The sequence below is a fragment of the Macrobrachium rosenbergii genome, chromosome 50 (genome assembly GCF_040412425.1).
Source record: "Macrobrachium rosenbergii isolate ZJJX-2024 chromosome 50, ASM4041242v1, whole genome shotgun sequence".
Lineage (NCBI taxonomy): Eukaryota > Metazoa > Arthropoda > Malacostraca > Decapoda > Palaemonidae > Macrobrachium > Macrobrachium rosenbergii.
Window position 1 is genome coordinate 28,976,654 of NC_089790.1, and position 26,500 is coordinate 29,003,153.

At 36.1% G+C, this 26,500-nt stretch overlaps 1 protein-coding gene across 21 annotated transcripts in view; it reads right to left on the reverse strand.

Moving 5' to 3' along the window:
• Stacl (Stac-like) overlaps positions 1-26,500 on the reverse strand; it is a 566,256-nt gene that overhangs the window by 224,770 nt on the left and 314,986 nt on the right. The window lies entirely within an intron of this gene.

Here is a 26,500-nt window from a genome sequence, read left to right on the forward strand (position 1 = left end):
AGAATAAAAGACAAAAAAGTTAAATCATGGACCGAGGTAGTGAAATGGTGCAGGAAGGGGTGGAGCAGACCCATATGCTTTTTCTCACTGCGACCATACGATGGCTTTTGTTCTCGACACTTCCACTACTCCACTCCCCATTAAAGATGACATAATACGCCGCTCCCGCTTCTTCCCCACACGATGCTAATGCACTGCCGTGTTTGCATGTCAAATTTGCTCTCGCAGTTTTATTAAGCGAAATATCAACTACGAGCGCATTCATGATGTTAACTTTACAAAATGGCCCTCTGTATTTTTCATGAATGTAACGCCGCCGAATTCCGATCTCTGTCTGCCGTAAAGTACTGCTGTTATCATACAAATCGGTCGTTCGTTACAATTAGTACCATCGTGCTTTTACAAGTTACTGTTAAACTTATCTTAAATAGAGTAAGTATTGTCAACGTTCATTTGCTCACTAATCATTTTTGTTATTATCAACCCAGGATTTTCCTTAAACAAGTTACTGATACACTTTTATTATTTGAATAAGCTTTATCAACATTCATTTACTCATTAACCAGCCATTATAGTTACTATTATCCCTGTAATTTCTTCAAAAAAGATATTGATAAACTTATCATTATTATGATCAACATTATCAGCGTTCATTTACTTATTAACCATTCATTATTAGTATTAAAGTCCCCGGAATTTCGTTAAACAAGTTACTGATAAAATTATCATGATTAGAGTCAGTAATATCAGCGTTCATTTACTCATTAACAAACGAATATAGTTATCATCATCCCAGGAATTTCCTTAAACAAGAAGAACATAAATCCAAAAAATCAAAATCCCATCAATACTCAACCTTGTCTGCGTATATCCCTTCTCCTCCATCCATCAGCGTAATAGAAGGTCCTCCTCACCCCACGACCACCCACCCGACTTCTTTACCCTTCACCCCGGCCCTCTCGCACACGGAAATGCCAAGACCTGATAGCTTCCGTTACAAAGCCCCCATAAAGCCTTCTCCGGGAATCAAGGTCTCTTCTTCTTTACGGAACGCTATGCTTCCCTACCTTCCCCTCGCCCACCGGCCACCTACCTCCACCCCCACCTCCCACCACACACCCCATCGCCATACAGTAAAAAGGCGGACTCTGTAATGGATTTACTTCAGCTTAAGGATATTTCAGATTGCGAGGCGATGCTCACATTTTCGTGGTTCCGAGGGATGGAGCATGACGGCGAGGAAGAGAATTTTTCCCAGATGGCAAATCTGCGTTTAATGTTCTAGAGGCTCATTCGAGGAGGCTTCATGGGAGAGGATACGCTGTGCTATTGCAGTAGTTTGTCGACTCCCGGAAGGAAGCGAGGCAGCAGCATTACGTTTTTATATTTGAATTTCTTGGTACTGCGACAATACATTCTGCTGACCGGGTATAAATAATCCGTTGTAATTACAGTTCACTGCCAGACTGACAAAGGTGGAATAACTCGAAGGCAAGACTCTTTGGAGTTGAAATGCTTCATCCTTTCCGATATTCAACATAGTTTTTAGCTAATTATACTCCGATACTCATACACTGATAAAACTGAACAAGATGTGACCGCAAAGATTTTACAAGTGTGAAAGAAATGAAAGCTCTGTTAGTATGACAGGAAATTCAGCTTAATTTTAACTGCACAACTCAATGATTTCTTACGTCAATAACCCCTTGATTCATGCCAATCGTGAATCGAGCGGATTTATGTGCAGTAAGATTTGTAACACTCCAATTTTGGTTTTCTGTAAAAGAAAACTATTGCCCTGGCTTTGTCTGTCCGTTCGTACTTTTTCTGTCCGCCCTCAGCTCTTAAAAACAAATGAGGCTAAGGGGCTGCAAATTTGTATGTTAATCATCCACCGTCCAATCATCAAACATACCAAATTGCAGCCCTCTAGCCTCTGTAGTTTTTATTTTATTTAATGTTAAGGTTAGCCATGGATTCTGGCGGTGCCAGCCGGCGACGCATCTTTACTTAGATCGCAACTGGGGAGTAACAGAGAGCTGCCCGGTCATGGGTGAGGGTTTCATACTGCAGCACATCACTTGTTTCATACGGCATTATGCACAGTACAGAAAACTCGATTGCGCCGAAGAAACTTGGGCTCATTTTTTACTTGTTTGTATTTTAAGATAATGAATCAAAGAAAATACTAACATTTAAAAGGAAAAAATCGACTGAAGTTAATAAAGTGACTTTACTTATAGTTAATCCTCTACAATGAACAGATTCTCCCAAGACAATGGAATAACGTCAAATAAAAATTTTCATTATTTTCCCATACATGGAAATGGTTCTGATTATATTTAGTAAATAAACTGACAAGGTCATCAGAGATGGCTACTGCCTCCAACTGTCGTAACTTTCAACCGTCGTCACTATTATATAAATCAATCAAAATAAAACACCATCACACTGACGTTAACAAGATGCAAGTTTCTAGTCTTGACCGCAAAAGATGCCGTCTTCTGCATCCATGTAATTCATCTGTTCATGAGGGGTAAATAAAACAACCCCTTTCAGTCTTCCCATCAATTCGCAATCTACTCCGGTTCCCATCAAAGGGTAAGGGTAGATGACGACCTCTAATCAAGATACATGAACAGGAAGGTATAATCGATGGGGATATCAAATGTAAGTGGATGGAGAAATTAACTGAACAGACCAATATCGCAGTCATGTAAGTTGTAGGGGAGAGATCACAGTAGACAAATCATAAAACTCGGTGAGGCAGAACATTATTATTATTATTCCAAAGATGAACCCAATTCATAAGGAACAAACCCACAGGGGCCATTGACTTGAAATTCAAGCTTCCAAGGAATATAGTGATCATTAGAAAGAAGTCACCAAAGGAAATGGAAAATACAGAAAGAAAGAAAGAAGAGACCACTTATTAAAAAAAATTACAAATTAATAAATAGATAGAAATATAAATAAATTATTAACACACAAGGAGAATTGTATTAGGATAGTAATGCACTGCATCTTCGCTTGAACTTTTCAAGTTCCAATCGCACAACATCCTCAGGGAGACTGTTCCAACAAGCTTATCAGCAGAGACAGGTGGGTCTACCGCACTCTTGCCCTTTTCATTTAAAGAAATTTATCTCCACTCATTCCTTCACTACTCCTAAGCCAATATCTCTGCTTTCAATCACCAAGGCAATTACTTAAGGTAAAAGCGTCAAAATACGGCGACTGGCCACTTTTTTTCCTTTAACTATCAGGCCTAATTTTTTCCGTTCGTCTTTTTCCTCAATATGCGTTTATACATCATGAAAAACATGAATTTCGTGTGAATCGTACAATGAACACAAATCTGATCTTGCACAACCATAAGTTCCTCATTGGACGGGTTGGTATCGTACTCTGATAGCACTCTGCTGGGCCCGCGTTCGATTCTCCGACCGGCCAATGAAGAATTAGAGAAACTTACTTCTGGTAACAGAAATTCATATCTCGTTATATTGTGGTTCGGATTCCACAATAAGCTGTAGGTCCCGTTGCTAGGTAACCAATTGGTTCTCAGCCACGTAAAATAAATCTAATCCTTCGGGCCAGCCCTAGGAGAGCTGTTGATCAGCTCAGTGGCTGGTTAAACTAAGGTATACTTAACTTTTGCACAACCATAAGAAATCTAAATAGCGTGGGATTCGCTTTTCCAACTCAAAGCGACGATGGCGAACGAATGAAGGACGTAACACTTCACCGAGAAGATCGATGTCAACAGCTAACATAATGTACTTTCTATTATTTGTGACATTTGGGGCTATGCGTTCACCAGTTACGCAGATCACATTGCGTCCTTTTAATAACAGATGCGACGGGATGTTTCTCCAAACAAGCAAAATAACACGAGTGAATGAACAACTAAGGAAGGCTTGACAAGAACACACTGCCGTTCAGCTCTATCGTTCTGTCACACTCGTACGCCAAGTTCAAGGGAGGAGTTATTTCAGTTAAGACAAATCAATAAAACGGTGAACCGAATTTACGATTTTTCCACATATATTTTCCAAAAATTATTCACATAATCTACATAAAATCATAATCTATATGACTATGCAACGAAAGTATGTATTAAAATACTAGCATACTGTCTCAAGCTATAACAAAAGCTCTAACACTAAAAAAAAAAAGAGAGACAACGGCTCTCTCCAGAAGGACGGCGCGCCTAATAGTTGTGTCAAAATCTCATTTTTCCCTCAAAGAATGCCATAACAATATCCGCACCCGGTTAAAGAGGAAAGTTTGAGGAAACACTTTCACAGATATAAAAAAAGTGGTCAAAAGAAGTGTAATGGCACTTTAACTCCTGCCACATCCAACTTCCGACGTGCAAAAAATGCACACATGAATCTACAGATATATATTACGCGGATAATCTCGTAGTAAGAATACAAAGAACATAATAAAATTGTAAACGTGGACACAAGTTTTTGGAAAATCTTGTGACTCATTAAGTAACGTGATCGAAATAAGATTACGTAAGAGATAAAAATGCAGAATAATTTAACTGTATATTAAGAACTATAGCTCTTACAACAATAGCTGAGTTGGACGCAAAAACTCAGAATGATATCACTAAATTTCATTGAAAAATTTACAATGTGAAAAATTACTGTAGTACTTGGAAATCGAACAAAGGCAAAGGCTGTCTCCAAATACAATTTATAAAACAAACAAATCTTGTTTTTTATGTGATATAGTACATCAGATCCAGCACTGCTTAACTTGCAATCGTCAAGATTAAAATTACCCCTGTTTAAAACTCAAACTTTATTGACCTGTCTTAAAAAGCTTTTTCGGTCTGACAGTCTAAACCACCTAGAATTACTTGCCATGAAGGCTCACGGAAGAATGGAAAGTATATGAGAAAAGCAAAGAATGGCACTTAGTAAAGTGCACAAGCTTTTATAACGAAAGCAAAAACCAACGTACAAGCTAATCGTCAGAAACAAGCATTCTTGTTTACAAGAGAAAATATGCCGGGCCTGTGTGTTACAGTACTCGACTCACATCTGCTAGCTAGCTTCATGGTTGGGCTTCGAATACCGCTCGCCAGCCCACCCAGCCCACAGGTTACCACAATCTGAAGGTTTCAAGAAAAAGGTGTGAGGCTAGAAACCTCACCCTGAAAGATATCAGATAAGCCAGAAGCGTTTGCCATCCAGTCCACACACACACACATATACATACACACATACACATACACACATATATGTATATATACATACATTATATATAGATATATATCTGTATATATATATATCTATACATATACATATACATATATATATATATATATATATATATATATATATATATATATATATATATATATATATATATATATATATATATATATATATATATGAGTGAGAGAAAATATCACCATCAATGAAATGGATCTCAAAGCCCCCTAAAACTCTTTTCAGACAAGATATAGGAATTTTAGTAAGACCCCTTCCAAAATATCAGACAAGGTGTTGTATCTATTAACGGAAAAATGATCCCGCGGCATCAAAAGAAAAAACAAGTGTGATACAGTCTGCAACTAACAGTGGAGTCTTGAAGACTGGATGGAAATACTTTTCATTCTTTGATAAGATTAATAAATATATATTTAAAGGAATTATCGCTGACCAAACAACATGGACAATCTAAATATATCTTTAACGAGGTACATAGAGAAGTTACTGCAATTTGAAACTAGGGCAAAAATATCACGCTTTCCTAGTAAAAAAATACAACTTTTAGCTTTTACAAGTGTATACAATAAAAGCAACTGGGAAACAGTACAACATAACGTGGAGTGCTTGTGCATTAGTATTTAAGGATAGCTTAGGGGAGGGACACTCTGTGAGTGTAACTTCTGGTATCAAAGGTGAGACGTATTCTAATTCTCCTCGATAAGTTGGATCAAGTTGGATTGAAACCAGAAGAGATGTGTGTGAAGTCCAGTCCTGGTTCAATGGTGTGAAGATTTGTTGGATGTGAAAGGTAGAAGAGAAAGCTGAATGACACTAGGGGTAGGGTTAGTTTTAGTTACAGAATGGTTGTGGAGGTGCCTGATGAGGCTTTAAGGAGAGCGATAAGGAGGTTGAAGGATACAAAAACACCAGGAGTTGATGTGATTACAAGTGTGACAGTATACTGGGGGATTTTGGTTGTGGAATTAGGACAGACGACACTAGGATTGATGGAGGAACAATTGTGTGGGGATGGAAAAGGAAGAGACTGCATGAACTGTTTATAACGAAATAACTCCGTGAGAAGATTGACAGTTCGAATATGCAGATGGATGGACCCAGAACTGGTTTGATAGAACCAATAAAGTGGTATTGGTTCTAAGAGTAATGAAGACTCTTGGTACATAACTGCATAATGTTTTCTATAACACTGAGTGATGCAAGAAGCCAGACTGTGGATGTAGATGCATAGATATATAAAAAAATGAATCACTGTAAGTGTGGTTCTAAGAAAAGGACTCTTGGAATTCTGTAGATATTTACTATAACTGACTGAGTGATGTGAAGTGAAACAGACAACGGATAAGAAGGCATAGATATATAAAAAAATGAATCACCAATAAACTGAACAAAAAAAGAATTGTTGGATAATGGAAACCAGAAAGATGAGTCAATAGGGTTAAGTAGATGGTGAAACAATACATAAATGATTCATAGGTATTTACAAGAGGAAAATTATAAAGGATAATGTGAAATAAAAAGCAAGAATATGTGGAATGGAAAGGAAGAGAGATGAGTTTATTAATGAAAGTTAATTTAGATGATGGAACAATTTAGCAAATGATTCACAGAGGTATTTATAAGTAAATTATACAGGATAATGGTAAAGTGGAAAGTTAAATGCAAATGAAAGAAAGTGGTGAATATTTACACAGTACAAGACAAAAGTATAATACACAGAAGTGTTGAAAAGGTTAGTGTAAATGAAAGGATGGGACAACGTTTTTTGAGATGGTTTGGTCAGCTGGGATAAATAGAAGACGATAAGATGGTGAAAAAGTGTATATTTCGGAAGCAAAAGGAGGAGAAGGACAGGAAATATACATATTGAAAAGAAGGACTGTAGTGTCAGGATGCTCGAGTGTGCAAGATAAGGGTGAATGACATTACTGTGTATGGGGTTCGACGCTCTACTGATGCGCCTTCTGTGAAGTATATGTAACAACTAAAATGGTGTAATTTTTCTACACGGGGTTCAGACACAATTCAGAAATTAAAGTATGAATATGACAGTGGCCTTTGTGTTGTCTTTTCTAGCGTAAGCCCTCTTTATGGGGAAAGAATCTAATGTTGAAAATATATATATATATATATATATATATATATATATATATATATATATATAAATATATATATATATATATATATATATATATATATATATATATATATATATATATATATATATATACATATACATGGTATGTATATGTATATATGTATATACATATATATACATGCACTGTATATGTATATGTATATATATATGTATATATATATATAAATATATATATATATATATAAATATATATATATATATATATAATGTGGATGAAATCCTTTGAGCAAACAAATAAATACCTAAACCTCGAAAAATCCTTCACAAATTCCCTGAGATAAGATAAAACCTAATGAAGAGGAAGGAGATCATAAAGCTGGAATGAGGTGCTATTACGGAATCTCTGCAAAAAAGGAAATATTGGATTAGTTTTAAGAGCATCGGCAAGACGGCCGGGGCGAGAGAGAGACATCTGCAGTAAATGAGAGAAATGAGAGAATTTTGAGCAAAATCGCTATGTTAGCATCCAGGACTGTGAGTTATCGAAGGGTATGGTGCCGGAGTTGTTCAGTGTTGAGAAATGCACTAAATGACTGGTAGAAAGTGAGGAAAATTTAAATGGAATTTCGACAGGTACTTAATATAAAACAATTCAAGCTGGGAATGATTACAACTATGATAAAATCGCGTGTAGGTCCATAAAAAGTTAGTGTAATAACTTTTTATGGACCTAAAAAGTTATTACACAACGCAACACACAAACGCTTTGGGACAACAATTGGTCAAAACAGAGATACATTTTTAAATATATATAAAAACGTCAAACTAAAGAAATCGACATAATACGTGGTCATCAAATCTCGAATAACAATAATTTTCAGATTCTCAATTATGCATTTACATTTAAAAAAATACGAGGTGTTGATATTTCACTAGACACTAACAATACTCTTTACTATCTACTTTCCCCAAATTCCCGCGCCAATTTATCAGGAAGATTAGGTCATCAACCGAGGAAAGAAGATCCTTTATACCACTATAATTCTCTCTTAAAACGGCCCGTACCCCTTCATCTCTTACTGTTGAAAGTGGTGGCCTATAAAATAAAGTATATCAATTCACCTCGCATAAGAACAGGGATTACTACACATACAGCCACAAGAATTATTACGGCAACAGCATACGGAAAGGGGGTATCTTTTTAAATAAACGACTTAATGAGATGCAAAGGACAGTGAAATATTCATAAAAAACAAAAGAAATAAAGAGACTTGATTCTTGGTTAAAATCATATTACGTAAAAATAGCGTCTGAAAAAAAAAAAACTTGTCAGAAAAAATGGTCTTGAGAATATTCATAACACTAAAGTGTAATTCTCTGGCCAAGCGGATATTGAAGGCAGTAACTCTCGTAAACTGTATCTTTTCCTAATGTAAACTTAATGTAAAATTTTGATGGGAAAATAATCCTCACGCACTAGGGATTGCGGCTATCTTGGAATTCTGGATACCAAAAAAAAAATAAGAAAGAACGACAAACTTCTACCACTATGTATCGGTCCTCTTGAATACGTCTCTGAAAACAAAAGACGAAACCGGTCAGGATTTATGCCCTGCGTTTTATTCTTTCCTTGCGGTATGTGCATATATCCTTCGCGTGATCCGGCAATTTCAAGCATCAATAGATACCACGCGCCATCTTAGAATGTGTTTTTAGAGAATTTGCATATGCCCTCACTCAAGCCCATTCGGTGAATGGCGAATGTCTGGACGAACAACTGATTCCAAGATCAATGAAATAAAAATCTCTCTTGAAAACAGAAGATCGGCTTTTTACTGACATTCAGCGAAGCATATTAGAAAACAACGACATCAAGACAATGGAACACATAAATTCACTTAATGTCTTATGAGAAAAAGACGGGATTTTGAATCCTCAGTACCATCTGGACGGAAAGATCAGCTACGAGATTATTTCTATGAAGAAATATAAGTGTATCAGGATCTTAAACGAAAGTGTCGACAACCTGTCGCACACCTTGACAAAAATGTGTTTTGTATCTTAGACTGCCTACCGGTTGAATTTCGCTTTTTATGAATGGAATACCGAGGAAAGTTGAAGAACAAAGGTAGTTGCAATGCTGTGGGGAAAAAATAAACTAGCTGTGATGGAGTGGTTACGTTTGCTATTGATGATGTTAGTTGGTGACAATGAAAAAAAAAAAAACAGAAGAGACTAGTAAAACATTTAGAAAGAATATCTATAATGAGGTAGTTAACGTGAATTTCCATAAGAGTAAGTTAATGAGGTTAACTGGAAGCCAGTATGATACAGAAGCGAATTTGGATGAATGATTCGTACTTGTATTTAAGAGATGTAATAGAATGTATGCAGGGACCACAGAAGCTGTTGAGCTTAACTGTTTGCTGGTGTAGGTGGAGTAAAATGATCTGAAGCATGAGCAACGCTAGAACACTAAAGTGGCTAATAATGTTACCAAGGGTGAAAAGATTGGTCAGAGCATTTTGAACTGGCTTGGTCACATAGTGAAAGAGCACGGCAGGTTGACAAGAAATGTATACTTTGGACGCGTTAGGAGGGAGGAGGGAAGTGAGACCTAGAAAATTGTTGACTGGATGGAGTATCAGAGGTGTTGGAAGGAAAGTACCTCAGTATCCAGGAGACGCAAGGTTCAATGCAAGGCGCACAGTGAGCTGCTAATGACTTGACTTTCCGCTGGAACTGTTACAAAATTAATAATTACCAGTGCATACCAAGGAAATATGTTATTTAGAACAAACATCATTACACAGAAACTGACAGCCAGACTGCAAGAGCTCTGTGCTGGACATCAAAGAAGGGTCCCACTTTTTGTTTGTGAGTTAGAAAATTAGACCCAAAATTCAATAATTACCAACAACGGCGCAGAGGAAGAAACAATTAAAGTAAAAGAAAACTGAATATCATGCAGTCTAAACTTAGAATAAACAGAGCTGTCATTATTATACGAATCGCAAGAAGATATTAGCTGCTTTCTAAACAATCAGACAAGGGCAGAGACCGAACGAGACTACACTGTTTACTTGCTCAGCCACAGCCACACAGCACCATGTAAACAGAACGGTTAATCTTGCTGTTTGCAACTGTCGGGAAATACCGAAATGTTAAGTATTTAAAGGTCATTGTTACAGAGGCAATACAACAATGATATATACAAAGAACTTTTGTAAACGAGAGAGAGAGAGAGAGAGAGAGAGAGAGAGAGAGAGAGAGAGAGAGAGAGAGAGAGAGAGAGAGACCCAACGGTCATTGATGTAAATGAAAAATTACACAAAAGTCTTTGTTAATAAAAGGTGGAGGGAGAGAGGGTAAATAAACAGAAAGAGAGAGAGAGAGAGAGAGAGAGAGAGAGAGAGAGAGAGAGAGAGAGAGAGAGAGAGAGAGAGACCCAAGGGTCATTGATGTAAATGAAAAATTACACAAATGTCTTTGTTAATAAAAGGTGGAGGGAGAGAGGGTAAATACCAAATGATCAATTACTGCAAAAGAAATAAATATATGGATATTTTTGTCAATAAAATTTGGGAAGAGAGAGAGAGAGAGAGAGAGAGAGAGAGAGAGAGAGAGAGAGAGAGAGAGAGAGAGAGAGAAAATCATTATGACTATTGTCAAACAGATCGTTTAAAAAAAGTAAGAATCGAGATATTGGGAATCACCTCAAGGATAACTAAAAAACCAAGGTTGTTTCTATAAAAGCACAGAGGACACAACGCAGAGAGAGAGAGGGAGAGAGAGAGAGAGAGAGAGAGAGAGAGAGAGAGAGAGAGAGAGAGAGAGAGAGAGAGAGAGGGAGAGAATCATTACGATTATTGTCAAATAGACCGTTTAAAAGAAGTAAGAATCGAGATATTGGGAATCATCGCAAGACTAACTAAAAACCCCAAGGTTGTTTCTATAAAAGCACAGAGGACACAACGCAGAGAGAGAGAGAGAGAGAGAGAGAGAGAGAGAGAGAGAGAGAGAGAGAGAGCCATCCAAGGCCAGACGGACAAAACTGGGTCGCAGGTCGACACTAATGTCCCTTGGGGCATAATGTTAAGACGTTTCTGACCCAGGAGTGTGACTAAGATCTCCCCGGATAAGAACCTGGCGAGTTATTTATGGACGCACTGTAAAATAAAAATGTCAAAGAGGCAAAAAGAAGCAAAAAGAACTATCCTGTCTAAGTCAGCAATAAAAGAATTTGAGAAAATCAAAGGATTACAGAAGTTTACTGATTAGTGATAAAACCACGTGTGTCACTATATATATATATATATAAATATATATATATATATATATATATATATATATATATATATATATATATATATATATACTTACTATACATACACACACACACACACACACACACACACACATATATATATATATATATATATATATATATATATATATATATATATATATATATATATATATATATATATATATATAGTATATTTTTATATAAGCCTTTTTCCCCTAATCAGAGGTGGTTCAGAAACCTTAGAACGCCGGAAAAGGATGAGCTCTCCGTAGTAAACATTCCATATAATAATATATAAAATATCACTACAACTCTTCAGGTTTTCTTCCATTCGTATTCAATAAGCACAATATCCTTCCATGAGGAGAGCTGATTATTATGCATCTGCCCGGGCAGGATTCGAACCTATGCCATTTGGTTTCGATAGAGGAAACATATTCATTCGGCTATCAACAAGATTTAAGAGGAAACCTGTCGGATTGATGTTTTGTACTTAGGATCAAAATGAACATATCCCCACTATTGTACCTGATTGCTCAGCTTTCCCCGGTTGGCTTTTTTATTTTCATGATAGTTTTGTCACATGTACAAGTAACATTTTTGATGTTTATGATGAATTCATTATATCTTGGTATAATTAATTGGGCTATCAAGAGACATAAAATCTGATTTCGACCCTGGTATGTATGTATGTATGTATATATATATATATATATATATATATATATATATATATATATATATATATATATATATATATATATATATATATATATCAGGTTCTGTGCTTAGAATCAAAACAACCCATCACCACCATAACAGCCAACTGCAACAGTTGTTATTTATCATAGTTTTATCACTTACGCGCACCCGACTTTTATCTGATCAATTACGATACATTCTTTAGATGCAAGTTAATACCAAGGTATAGTTTAATTTGATACTAAAGGGCATTTGTGGCTTAACATCTCTGAGTAAAAAGTCAAGTGTGCGAAAGAGGAAAAACCACCATGACAACAAAATGTGACAATTTGGTAATCCGATGTCATGGTGCAAATGGGTTGTTTTCTATTCAGAATTCGTGAAGAATTTATACAGCAGAGTCGAACTGAATTTATATCTCAGATAACAGAATGGATAAATCCACGTTTTCTAAGGGTTAGGCTTAAAATGCACGGGTGAATCCTGGCTGGGGCATTTACTATTATCATGTATAATTCACTTTGGGTGCATGTTATTCCTAAGGAGTAGTGAATTCGATATTACTGGGGTATTTGTGGATTAATATTCCTAAGTAAAAAAAAAAAAACAGCCACTTGTTCACAGATGACAACTCTAAGTAGCGGGTTGTTTCAAACTTAGCAATCAATTTCTATGGTGAAGATGGGTTGATTTCAATTCCAATAAGTGAAACTAAATTAGACAGGAATATGGACAGCAGAATCAAAGTAAACTTATCCTCTCTTGAGAACAAAATGGATAAGTTCCTGGTTCCTGGGTCAAATTTCATAGGCTAGAATCCTGCCCGAGCAATGCTCATATATCATATATAATTCCCTATGGTGTATGTTATTTTCAGGGTAAAGTGAATTCGATATGAAGGGGGAATGTGGGGCTTAATTAATTTGTAAATAAAAAAAGTCTCGTTGACAAAATTGACAAAACTATCACACACACACATACATGCAGTACACAAACACAAAAACACACATACAGTATATATATATATATATATATATATATATATATATATATATATATATATATATATATATATATATATATATATATATATATATATATATATATATATATATATATAACATAATTAGCAGCATTCTGAGAAGAACTAATTATACTAACCACTCACAATTTAACTACCGCATAATTACTGGGAGCCCGTGTATTTCCAGTTCGGTGATTTTGTTCGTCGTATGTTAACGGCTGCGGCAATTTCTTTCAAATGACTCATTGTAGGTTATTATTCAATAGTTGTTGTATTGTTGGATAATTTACTAATATTGTTCTTGGTGGCCTATGATCTTAAAGCCGAGGAAGTCAGTCTGGAGACGTGCTGGAGGAACAGTCATTTGCCCACCGTAACATCATACGGCTTTGCGTGTGTTTCCTGGTCATTGGATATTTATTACCATACTGTCTCGGACGTTGGATGAGGAGTGCCTCACTCGGATAGCCAATGAAAGTTAATTGACTTTTACAGACGTTTTATTTCATCAACATAATTCAAGATATCTGCAACATCAACTTTCACACATTTCCGACCCGTCGCCCATACGCTTCATCAAGATATCGGACCTGATCATCATTGTCATCATCGAATGTCTCTTCCAATGAAGAATTAATAGGCCTTGGTAAATTTACTTATTAGATTTGTTATTAAATCAGAATTCAGGGATAATGTTCCATTCTGACTCCTCCTCCTCCTCCAGTCTTTTAAAATACTGAACCTGTGATGATACAACTCAGTAAAGTCTAACAGTCATACAAAAAATGACCCATAAAACCGTGCGCCACTCTCGCAACTTTCAAGCCGTTTCACAAATTTACGACTGGAAAAACGTCCATACACAAAAAAGACAGCAAAGCTCCAAACGGTGAGAACCTCAAGTTTTTAACGATCTGATACAAGAGGTGAGGCTGTATACGTCATCGTCCTAACCCCTCTCCTCCACACAGTCGCTTCAAAGAGCAAGCTCAAATCTGGTGCTGGCTAGGGAGGTCTCGAACCTGCAAATTCTGATTCCACGAGACGAATGGTTCATTTGGTAAGTGCACACACATATATATAAATGTATAAATTTATATATAGATATATATACTGTATATATATACATATATATTTACACAAATACATCCAAATATATATATGTATGTATATACAGGTACACCTGTATACACGTGTAAATTTTTGAGTCACAAATATTAGGCCACAAAATGTATAATATCGAATTCACAATCAAATCCCCTTGTGATTAAGGTATATTGCATTTGACATTAATCAATACTTGTGGCTTCATAGATATATACAGTACACACACACAGATATATATATATATATATATATATATATATATACAGATATATATATTTATATATATATATACACATATATATACACTATATACACACACATACGTACATATTTACATATAGGAAATTATAATAACCACAACGCATACATACTACCTACGAATTTAAAGAGGTGCAGCCCTACCAAACAAAGGCTCCTTCAATAGAAGACACTATTTTCAGCGTGGCGTCTGTGCCATACAAAGGCATGGCATTCGAACCCTCTAAATCTCCGAACTAAGCATTTTTTACTCATTCTTTGATAGACTCATCTTGCATTCAGGGGAGATACAACCCGAACAAAAGAAAATCTAGTGTCAGCGTTGAAATATTGCCCCTCGAATGAAGGAATTTTCCAAGGGGGGAAAGCGATACAGTATCAAATGTTCCTGCATTATTAAAATGATGATGATAGTTTTCTAGAGAGAATACACGTTATCAATTTGCACCTTTCTCTTCATGAAACTCTCTTCTTTTAATCTCTCGATTTATGGATTTTCTCTCGCGCACACACAAACACACACACACATTATATGTATATATATATATATATATATATATATATATATACATATTTAAAATATAATACATATTTTATATATGCATATATGTCCGTTGTAAAGTATAAAACTAGAAAGAATGAAAGAAATCCCCACATAAATAAAACAACTGAGAGAACAGAGGAGCGTTATATTTTTAGTAGACTCTACACCCCTTAACGAAATACAGTGGCTTTGTTAGTACATAGAACTATTTTACATGGAGTTTCTAAATGACAAGCAGTTAAGGGATACTGTGTTCATCTGGTTCTGACACACACACACACACATATACATATATATATATATATATATATATATATATATATATATATATATATATATATGTGTGTATGTGTATATATATGTGTGTGTGTGTGTGTATGTGTGTGTGTGTGTGTGTATGTGTGTAATGAAATTTGTCGCTAAAGGAACAATTTAAGTATGTGGAAAAGATGCAAAACATTATTTAAAACTGCAAACACATTCACTTAATAGCCGTTTAATTAAAAGCGCTTCAACTAGTAGGCAATGTCTGGCAATTTTCAAATTGAAATTCTAACCATTAACAAACCAGCTCCCAAATGTACATACTGTACATATGGGTTTGCGTGCAAATGTTTTTGAAAGTTGCTGGGAAATACTAAACAAGCTTCTTAAAATTCTATATAAGATTGCCATCCAGAATTACAGGGTAAATTTATAATGTAGACATATGTAAGTGGAAAATTTAATTCTCATATTCATCCGAAAAGGTCATGTATATATAAGTAGAGATTACTTAATTAATAACCACATTTTAAAATATATACTTTGTTAGCGATCCGTGAAATATGTTATCTATCCGGTGTTACGTAATGCTTTCTCTGTTACGTCATAATTTTTCTTTCTTTTGTCAGCGATTAAGAACCCCACAGAGAGAGAGAGAGAGAGAGAGAGAGAGAGAGAGAGAGAGAGAGAGAGAGAGAGAGGAATAATTTGATCACACCAGGTTTTTCATGTGCAGAATGAAAGTAGCTCTGAGGAGACAAATTCTACTACCCTACTTCACTCTACGGTAACCTGCAAGGCCAACAACCATTTCAGCCTTTTGAGGCTAATAAAATCCTGTCCCCTCTCTCTACAGTGGGTCTTTTATTCTGAGAGATGTTGCGGAATTTCAGTGAATAAGATCCTTATATCTTTCATTTTGCTTTCTTTGAAAGATGAATGGCAAACTTACAAAAGAAAATATGGAATAGAGATAAGCAACGAATACAATTACATGAACAGAAACGAAACGAAACTGTGCAAAAGGCAAAACGCTACCCCTTGAAAAAAAAAATATCAATAAAAATAAAGCACAGAGGACATTCTCAGCCATATAAACACAAGGCCTCTGCGAATCTCTTCCCATTAAATAATTTTCTTGTTTTCATTTCATGCCCAAGCCATTTGCCGAAGTCCTCCCCCCCCCATCAGCCAAAGAAAGCTGAAGCGACGATAACTAGAAAGAAGTAGGTGCAGTGTGTACCTCCGCCAATTCGGAGTTTCCAAGTACTCGTTAAAAGAGGGTACCTGAGAACTTTACCTACTTACCTCACGAATGCTATACACCAGAACTTTCGAAATAGGTAAAGAAATTTGGTAGTGCAAGATATAAACGGCCTACAACTACAAGATAGTCGCAGAGGTGTGAAATTCTTAAATAATTTGAACAAAACGTTCACGAAAGTATTTCAACATATTAAGTCTTTTTACACACACACACACACACACACACACACACACACACACACACACACACACATATACATATATATATATATATATATATATATATATATATATATATATATATATATATATATATATATATATATATATATATCAAATACGTAATAAATTCCAAAAATGATAAAAGACCATGGTTTTCAAACGATGATGGTTTTCAAATGCGAAACACATCGTTCGTTTGTTACAGGTTAACATTAATAGCAAACACAAACAATTCCGAATTAAAAATCTCCCGATCATGGATTGCTAGGAAAAAGTATCCATTTTCTTATGACATAATTAGGACATAATATGCCAGGTGATATTTCCATACAGCATACAAACTGACATCGCAGTTGAGAAACTGACTCAGATCAGAGTACTGGCTAACTTTTTTTGAATCACCCAAGTAGCCTAATCCCTAAGTTATAGGAAAGACTTCTTTAAATAAAAAAACATTCCTGAAATTACTGTTGTAGCAGTGATAGGAAAGGTAATAACAAACATAAGTAATAAGAAAAAAAACAGATGAAAATACTACCAGCAACGAATTGTAGGAGTACAAAGAATCTAAGAAAGAAAAAACGTTCACACTAACACGAAAAATAGGTTTAACAAGCAAAGAAAGAAATGGCACCGTAAAATTGCAAGGCTGGGTGCAGAGAGAGAGAGAGAGAGAGAGAGAGAGAGAGAGAGAGAGAGAGAGAGAGAGAGAGAGAGAGTGTTAAGATTTTCACCATGACTGAGGATTAACGCCCACAACACCTCTCCCTATAGAGATCCCACAAAAAAAACTGCAACGGTGGGGGTGGGGTGGGGGACGGCGAGTGTTAAACTACGCCTGCTATTCTGATTCCTGAATATGTCGAAGGTTCAACTCGGAATGAGGCTGGGTATACTGCCCGGTTGTTTATATGGTTTCCTAGGTCTACCAAATCTTTACTGGTCGTATGCGTGTTTTTTTTTTGAAGAGCCATCAGCTAAAATACAATAGATGTTTTACAGCTTACAATATTTCAGGAGTTCTCTACTGCTCTTAATATAAATTAAGAACGAATACCAGTTCTTCAAAATTTAATATGAAGTCAAGGCATGGATTCCTCGACTTTGAATAAAGACATGGTATTAACCTGGTATAGAAAAAAAAAAAGACTGAAACCACCTTTGCATGATAAATAAATAAACAAATTCCATGGCTAAAGGATTTTGAGTACTGCTAAGTCCAAGGTATCCTCCATGCCTACAATAGTGATTTGTGATTTACGACACACTGATTCAGTCACATTTCATCGTAAAGTATGCATTTGGAAAATACGCAGAATGTTTATTTGGGGGCGTCTTTAGCATTAGTGAATAGTTATGTTTTCAAACACAAATGATCCAATCCAAGTTAAGAAGTACTCAAGATCCACATTAGTTTAAATAATGTCTCAGAGGCTTCTAGCTAAATCACCCGACTAAGAAAAATCTTAATACTTTGTCATCCAAATATTAGCAACAAGTATCTCAAACATGGGGGTTTCAATTTCTGGTCAGAAATTGATGGAATCTTTCCTTTAGGAAGCATGTGACAAAATTACAGAAGGGAGAGAGTTATGTTCTTGCGGATCTTGAGAACAGTTCCGAAGGGGTTCGTTTTCAAAAGGAGAGCCCTCCCAGGAAAATGATTACAGAAAATTATGAATACATTCAGAAATGTTGAAATTTTCGGGCGAAGAATACAGAGGGATTCTTAAATAACCAAATAATAAAGTAAATGGTTACAGACAGTGGTCGAGTAAAAAGACAGAATATTTATGGGGGTTTTAGTATTGTTTCTCTCCTACCATAAAGTATCCTAAATAATGGAAACACTTAAACCAGTCAAACTGCCTCTTAAAATAAAAATTATCTATAAAAATGATACATGAGAAGTGAATATCATTACTGATTGCCAAAGAAAAAGCAAACAAAAGTTCAAAATGACGAGCGAAAAGTTAGCCAGCAAAAATGTCGGTATTTTGCAGAAAAAATGTTCACCAAATATATAAAGTTACTTTGCTCCCTACACAGCTTCGATAAATTGCTTTTCCAATGACGTATGGTTTATAGATATTCAGCCCAGCTGCTGTGCAGTTAAATGCAAAGAAAAGGGAACCGAAATTTTTATAATTCTTTATTTAGCGACATTTTTCTTCCATTGGTTTATAGAAAGTTAGTTTCATAACAGCATATTCAACTGGGTGTCAATTGTTGACGAATAGACGTGTTTTTTCGTAGCATATTCAAATTTTATTATATAGCTTAACAAACACGTAGGTTGTGTTGTCTTTTGAACACAAGAGACCTGATTATTTCCTTGATAGTCCTTATCTCATTTTTTTCTGTGCCGTTCTGAAAAAATATCTCCTAAGGAGTTCACCTTTTTGTGTATTCATATATCACTGTGATCACTGACGTCAGTTTCACATTAACCTGGTTTTGCCACTTTTTTATGTCGACCTAATTTTAGCTTGTAGTTGCACGGAAAACTTTATCGTACTATGTTCAAAACAACAACAAAAAAAGGCAAAATAATGCCTTGGAGTTAACCAAAAACAATATTTTCCCATATTTTGACGTGAAACACAAAAGGCAAAATGCATATTACCGTCATGTATGACGGTATTTTTACACTAGTAATTAAATTTTCAAAGACTTGAAAAAAGATACCTGAATGCCAATTATCTATAAAATGGCAAAGAATTGTTTACCTGATTTGTGGACTTTGATCAAACGAGCTTGATAAACAACAGGCTTTCATGCAATCCATACCCAATGTTTTCTCTTCTTTCAAAACTCATGATAAATACACAAGAGGGTGGAACAAGGTTTGCATACCGCTATATCAGTTCATTTACGCGACATAAGACTAACAAACAGAATATAACAAAGGCTTATCCCATTTCTCCCTTCTATTCATAACTCTGAAATAATAAATCGCTGTTTATAATGAAAATGAATGGTTTGGAAGACGGATTTCTGACCCCGTTAACAAGAAAATAAACCAGAGGCATCCGTCGATCTCCATACGGCTCAATTTTATTATAAAAGAAAATAACGTTCCATGTAAAAAAGCCTGGAATTCTGGAACTTCAAGGCTGAAGGAAGGGGAGGACTCGGAGTCCAGAACGAAGGAATTCTCTTATTTCTGTTTCCTTCTTCCAACCGAATGCCAATTTTTTCCCTTTCCACCGGCAACAACAACACGGCCAGTTCTTGCCAACTGGTTGCGACCGGCTGAGGCTTGCTTGCGCCTACAGATGACATTCCCGCTATCTTGCATTTCTGGCGAGAAATGAGTTCAGGTCACGTAGCAGAGCCGCCGCACGACTGAAGTTTTATGCAGCCGAGTTCCTCAATTTGAGAGACTTTCTTTTGCGATCAGGATATTTACATATTAATCTGGAACTTGTTTTCTTTCTTGCATAAATTCAAACACACTTCTAAGAACATAAGGGCGCGCGTGCGCGCAACACACACACACACAACACACACACACACACACACACACACACACACATATATATATATATATATATAATCACAAATATCAAGTCACAAATGTCGTTTAATATCTAGTTCGCTATAACTCGGTAATAACTTACACCCAATTGGAATTATAACTCACAAGTACTTCGTCACCAGCGGAATTCGAACTGCCGCCTAGTAGGGAAACAATGACGTACATGGCTTTCGACCACTGAGCCATGAAGAGAAGTATAAGCTGATGTCGACTCTGCTGTATATATGCCTGTAGAATTCCGTCATGTGTACAGCATAGTCGATGTCAACTTATACCTTCCACTTCTCAGTGATCAAAAGTCAATGTACGTCACTGAGGCTGCAATTCGAATCCCACTGGTGACGAGGCACTTGTCAATTATAATTCCCCCAGGGTGTTAGCTATTCCTAAGGTATAGTGAACTGCATACTTAACGACACTTGTGGCTTAATATTCGTGCATATAAAAATGTCACGGTGTATAGCAAGGAAATCAGAGGTATTTGAAATGTTAACAAGGAAATGAAGTGGCCAGAAAACGCACAGTGTGGCACCATAATATGAGACTGGGAGCCTATGGCGGAAATTAAGCGAATGGACGGTGGGTATCACATCAAGAAATGGAAGAAAACATGTACAGGAATGGATGTAATTACATAATTAAGTTGGAAGAAACAGAGGACACTCGGGCGAATGGAGGAGACTGGAAGAAGTGGAGCAAATACATAAACATATATATTACTGATAACTGCGTATATGACGAGGATGTGTAAAGTCTCTCTGGCTCTCCAGGAGCCATATAGATCAATCGATAGAAAGTCTTACAGGAAATCAGACGTGTGGGTATGGAGTGGTCGATGTTCGCAAACAATCAAGAACTTATTAGGGATAGTGAAGAGAAACTGCAGTAACTAGCAAATGCAAGCATGAGTAATGAATGTTAAATGGACGTTGAAAGAATGAAGGCGGTTGACTAGTATGCATATTCCATAGTTAATACACTGGATGTTGGTAAGATGACCAAAGAAGAGAGTCACAGAATTGGTGAAGTAAAGAGACTGAAGAGTACCTATGGGAAGCAAGGCGGGAAAGTAAGACAGTATTGCTAACTCAATTCTCCTTAAGGAAGCTAAGACTGGATGGTGAAAGCAAATGAAAGTAAAAGGCTGAAGATGTTGAGGAGTACTGTTGGCACAGCATATGTGGCGTAGGAACTGGAAGGGTGAGAAATATGGAGAAACGTAGAAGGGGTAAAAACATTAAGAGCAGGTGAAAGGATGGATCGCAGTGCTTTGAGATGGTTCGGCCATGTGGAGAGAGTAAGATAATAGTTAATTCCAAAGTGTGAGGAAGTAGTAAAGGGAATGTTGGAAAGTGTTGGGCAGATAAGTGGAAGAGGCACTGGAAAGGAGTCTTACTATCAAAGAGAAAAGAAGGTGCACGTAAGATACAGGTAAATGGAATAATGTATGTGGGGGATTCGACATGCTGTTGATGAGCAATCCGCATAAGTTAATGTAACAGCAAATTCTGTGGAAGGTGTATGCACACTAAGTTCATCCCCAAATCAGCACCTAAAGTATGCAAGTGGCAGTGACCATTACGCTCTTTTTGTCTCTGCAACCGCCACCTGTTTGGCTACAAGGTATTATGATGAAAAAGCATTTGAAAGGTAGGATCAGCCTAATTGTTTTGTACCCAGTGTTTTCTACTGATCGCAGAATAATGAAATTTCAACGTTCATTTTCAGCATCAACTGTTTTCGAGAAATTAATGCTCTCGCTATTAAAACAAATATAAACATGCATATATACATACACATTATACATAAATACATAAACGAGTATGTATACGGTCATAAACGGCATTACTTTATGTTTTAATACTCAATGGGTGAAATAAGCAGAAATAAGCGATATATATAATTTGGAAGGTCAATTTGTCTTATTACTGTGTTGTAAACTGTTTTAATATCACTATTACTTTATTTTGACAAATACTTAATTAAAAACTAATTATAAAAATGCTTGTTTTACGCTAATTTTATGAAATCATTTACACCTTTTCCTGACAGTTTTATTTTGTAAAAATCTTATGATAAGTACAATTATTCAGCTTCACAATGGCAACCAAATCAGTATCTTGGCATAAAAAATTGACTTTACATTTACCAATTAAAGAAAGATATCGCCGACAAATTCTCAGCAGAGATTAATAAAAAATGTCTGTGTCTTTTTCGTTACGTTTTATTGTGCAACAGGTGGCATAAAGAGCAATACGCTACATATCGCTGGAGAGCCCATTTATCGCAGTTTTGCCTGGTGCAAAATAAATGAATTTATCTATATTTAACTTTGACGAATATTTATTCAGAACAAAGAAAAGAAATACAACTGTCTGGCTAACTTCCAGTCATCTGAGCTATTATTTTGCTGTTTAGTTTTTAGGAACCAACTGAAATAAAGTTAAATTAGTTTTAAAATGACACCAAAATCAAACTTCTACCATGATACTGACTTTACAACCTACTTAAAAAAATCTCACTAAATGCAAACAAAGTCGGCGAGAGTTCTGTGTAACATGGTGTTACATGCAGAAAGTAGGGAATTAGGTATCCGATGGTTAGCTGATTAGCTGACTGTTGTGAGTAGCAAACAAGTAGGAGAAGGGGACGAGGCCAGCACCCTCATCCGAAAAGACTGGCAGAGGAAAAAATTCGAACAATCAATGACGTCGTACTTCCTAAAGGGAAAAGGAGTAAGTGCATATATATATATATATATATATATATATATATATATATATATATATATATATATATATATATATATATATATATATAATATTTTGTCAAACACTAACATTTTTTATATTTTGTCAAACACATTAAGCCACAAATACCTTTTATATCCAATATTCAGGAATAACTTACACCCAAGGGAGTAAGTTATTCCTGAGATATAGTGAATTGGATACTAAACGATATTTGTGGCTCAATATCTATATATATATATATATATATATATATATATATATATATATATATATATATATATATATATATATATATATATATATATATATATATATATATATATATATATATATATCGTATGTGTGTGTGTATGTGTGTTTATGTGTGTGGCATATATGGCAATAAAGTAGTAAATGAAAATAAAATATGAAAAACTTGTGACCTTCACAAAATGTTACTATAAGAGCTGAACAGCGCCATTTCTTTAACAATTACATTATGGGATATATTGAACTGCAAAAAAGACGCTGCCCAAAATCACACACTAAGAGAAATATTCACTTTAAAACCTCAGCAGCTGCAGCGCTTTCTCTATTGAATAATGAAATTTATCATCATAACGAAAATCCCTAAAAGGTGAACAATATATAATATATTCCTTATAATTTGTTTTAATCTTTAAGAGGTTATTGTGTCCAATACGATCTAAGATTTCCTATAATGGTACTGCCGTTGCCCTTGACGCATTAAGCAATAACCAAAAACGTTAAGGAAATGTCTGAAGCTGAACGCCAGTATCAATTTCCTATTACGTGAACAAAGAAAGGCAGCCCCCTGATGCCGATAAGGCTTACGAGTGGAAATATTGAGATGTCAATGAACCTATTACCGAGCCCTTTTTCATACTTTTCTTGACAACGATTTTCCGAGCTAACATTATTTCGTTTCTCTTACTCAACACAAAAAGGAACAATAGAAAACCAACCGAAATCTCAAAGAACAAAAGAAATCAAACACAATCGAAGAAAAACTCTCTCGAGAGTCTTCCAAGAGACCTCGAAGTGGAATAAATATTCTTGGACAGACACAATGCTCCAATCAATTTCGTAACAATCATCCTTGACCGTAAATTAGCGTCCACAGCAGATGGCAGGAGACGAATGAAGGTGAACGATACGAAGTGGAGACATATGGGAAACGGCGCTGGGTAAACGCGTCCCTTAATATCTGGGACTTCCAGCCGCTGAAGGAAATTCCCTAATCAAACTTCATACCCACCCCCAACTACTCAGTTTCCCATTCCCATCATTCCCCCCAACCATAATATCGCCACTGCTCCCCCTCCACCCCTCCCCACCACACACAACCCAAACATTCCTTAGCGCCTGGAAGTGGCAGTGAAGTGAATTTGAAGTGATGTGAGGTGACTACAGGGTCTGAGATGGTAAAAGAGATAACATATGACAAGTATGGAAGATCAGATTATTGGGGGCTTAAGGGCTGTGATTAGAGGTAATATTACCATGAAAATGACGGAAGATGGAAAGAACCTCCAAAAGATAATGAGGAGACAGCAGCTGCTGAATTTATTAAACCGATTAATATCTGCAGATATGAAAAAATATGAACACAAACGACCTTTAAGCTTGGATAAACAAGAACATGATAACACCTGTGAGCAATAAAATTGTGAACAGCTGTAAAAAGAAAATGTTCTAACAAAAATAAGAGAGGCGATTACAGCTGCTACGAGCAACAGCGCCGAGAAAAGGCCGGGGAAACAAAGCACAAACCGAAGATGTTGACAAACATAATAAATAATCTTGGAGTATTGGAGAACGTTACACAAGCTGTTACAAAGGAAGGGAACACAAAAACCCTTAAAAAAAAAAATAAGGAAAAACAAATAAAAAAAGGAAAAGGAAAAGGTGTACACGATCAGGATCAAAGAACGTGAATGACAAATGGAGAGGAAGACCCGACGTTGTAAGGTGTCCATGAATATTCTTTTAAAAGGTTTGAAAGAAATGGGAGAGGTGGAAGGGGGGGAGGGGAGGGAGAAGGGAAAATACATACGGAGGGAATAAAAGGGGAGAGGAAAATTATGAGAGGACGACTGCGATGTTACACTAAAGAGGAACCACCCACGGTACCTGCCTGCTTTCTCTCCCCCCTTCTTCCTCTCTCTCTCTCACTCTCTCTTTCTCTCTCTCTCTCTCTCTCTAGTGCACGCTCTTTCTCTTGCTGGCTCTCGTGTGCGCTCTTTCCATTTCCCTCTCTCTTTTGGTCTCTCTTTCTCTCTTTCCTCTGCAATCATTATCGGATGGAGGTCCTTCGTTTCCTCATGGTGCTGAAGCTCTTTTCAACACTGCTGCTATTGCTCCTGCTCCTGCTCCTGCTCCTGCTGCCGATTTATACATCTAACACAATTTTTAAATGGCTCCGTCAGGTTACTCTTGAAATAAATCATTCAGTCACATTTCAATCATGTTCTAACATTTCAATGGCCTTCATCGGCATTTCTCTATAAAGCCTCTTATCATAATGGTCAACTAATTTGTGTCTCTCTCTGAAAAACAAGGTACAGACGCATTCTGACAACTCCACCATTTGCATAACAGGAAAAACAACACACTACATACGTGACAATCACCAATGCATAGCATCAACATTCTCTCTCTCTCTCTCTCTCTCTCTCTCTCTCTCTCTCTCTCTCTCTCAGCACTATACATACACCTGTCAACCTGTGAATGGAACCATAACATACGAGTTAAGTTTCCCCTCTAGGTAGCGCGGCTACGTTCCGACAAATGCCTAAGGTCTTAAATATGGACGATGTCTAGCTTCCACAATAAGAGCAATTTTCAGCTCTTACGATTTCAAGATGTAAATCTCTGCTATTTTTCCAACTCTAAATATCTCACAGGGTCTTAAGGTTTGTTTTTTTTCGTATAGTTCTTTCTTTGCAATAGTCTGAGTCTTCCATTTTCGTAAGGGTCCACAGCAAGTCCAGTTTGCAGTGAAAATTATGTGCGAACAGCAAAGTTATGTTGTATTTTGAAAAAAAGATTTTTTCGACAATTTCCTCTATATTCCTATCTCATCTCACTTGTGCCAATCTGGAAAAAATAACGTCTCTTAAGGAATTCTGGTTTTTGTCTATTTATTTATTTTTAAATT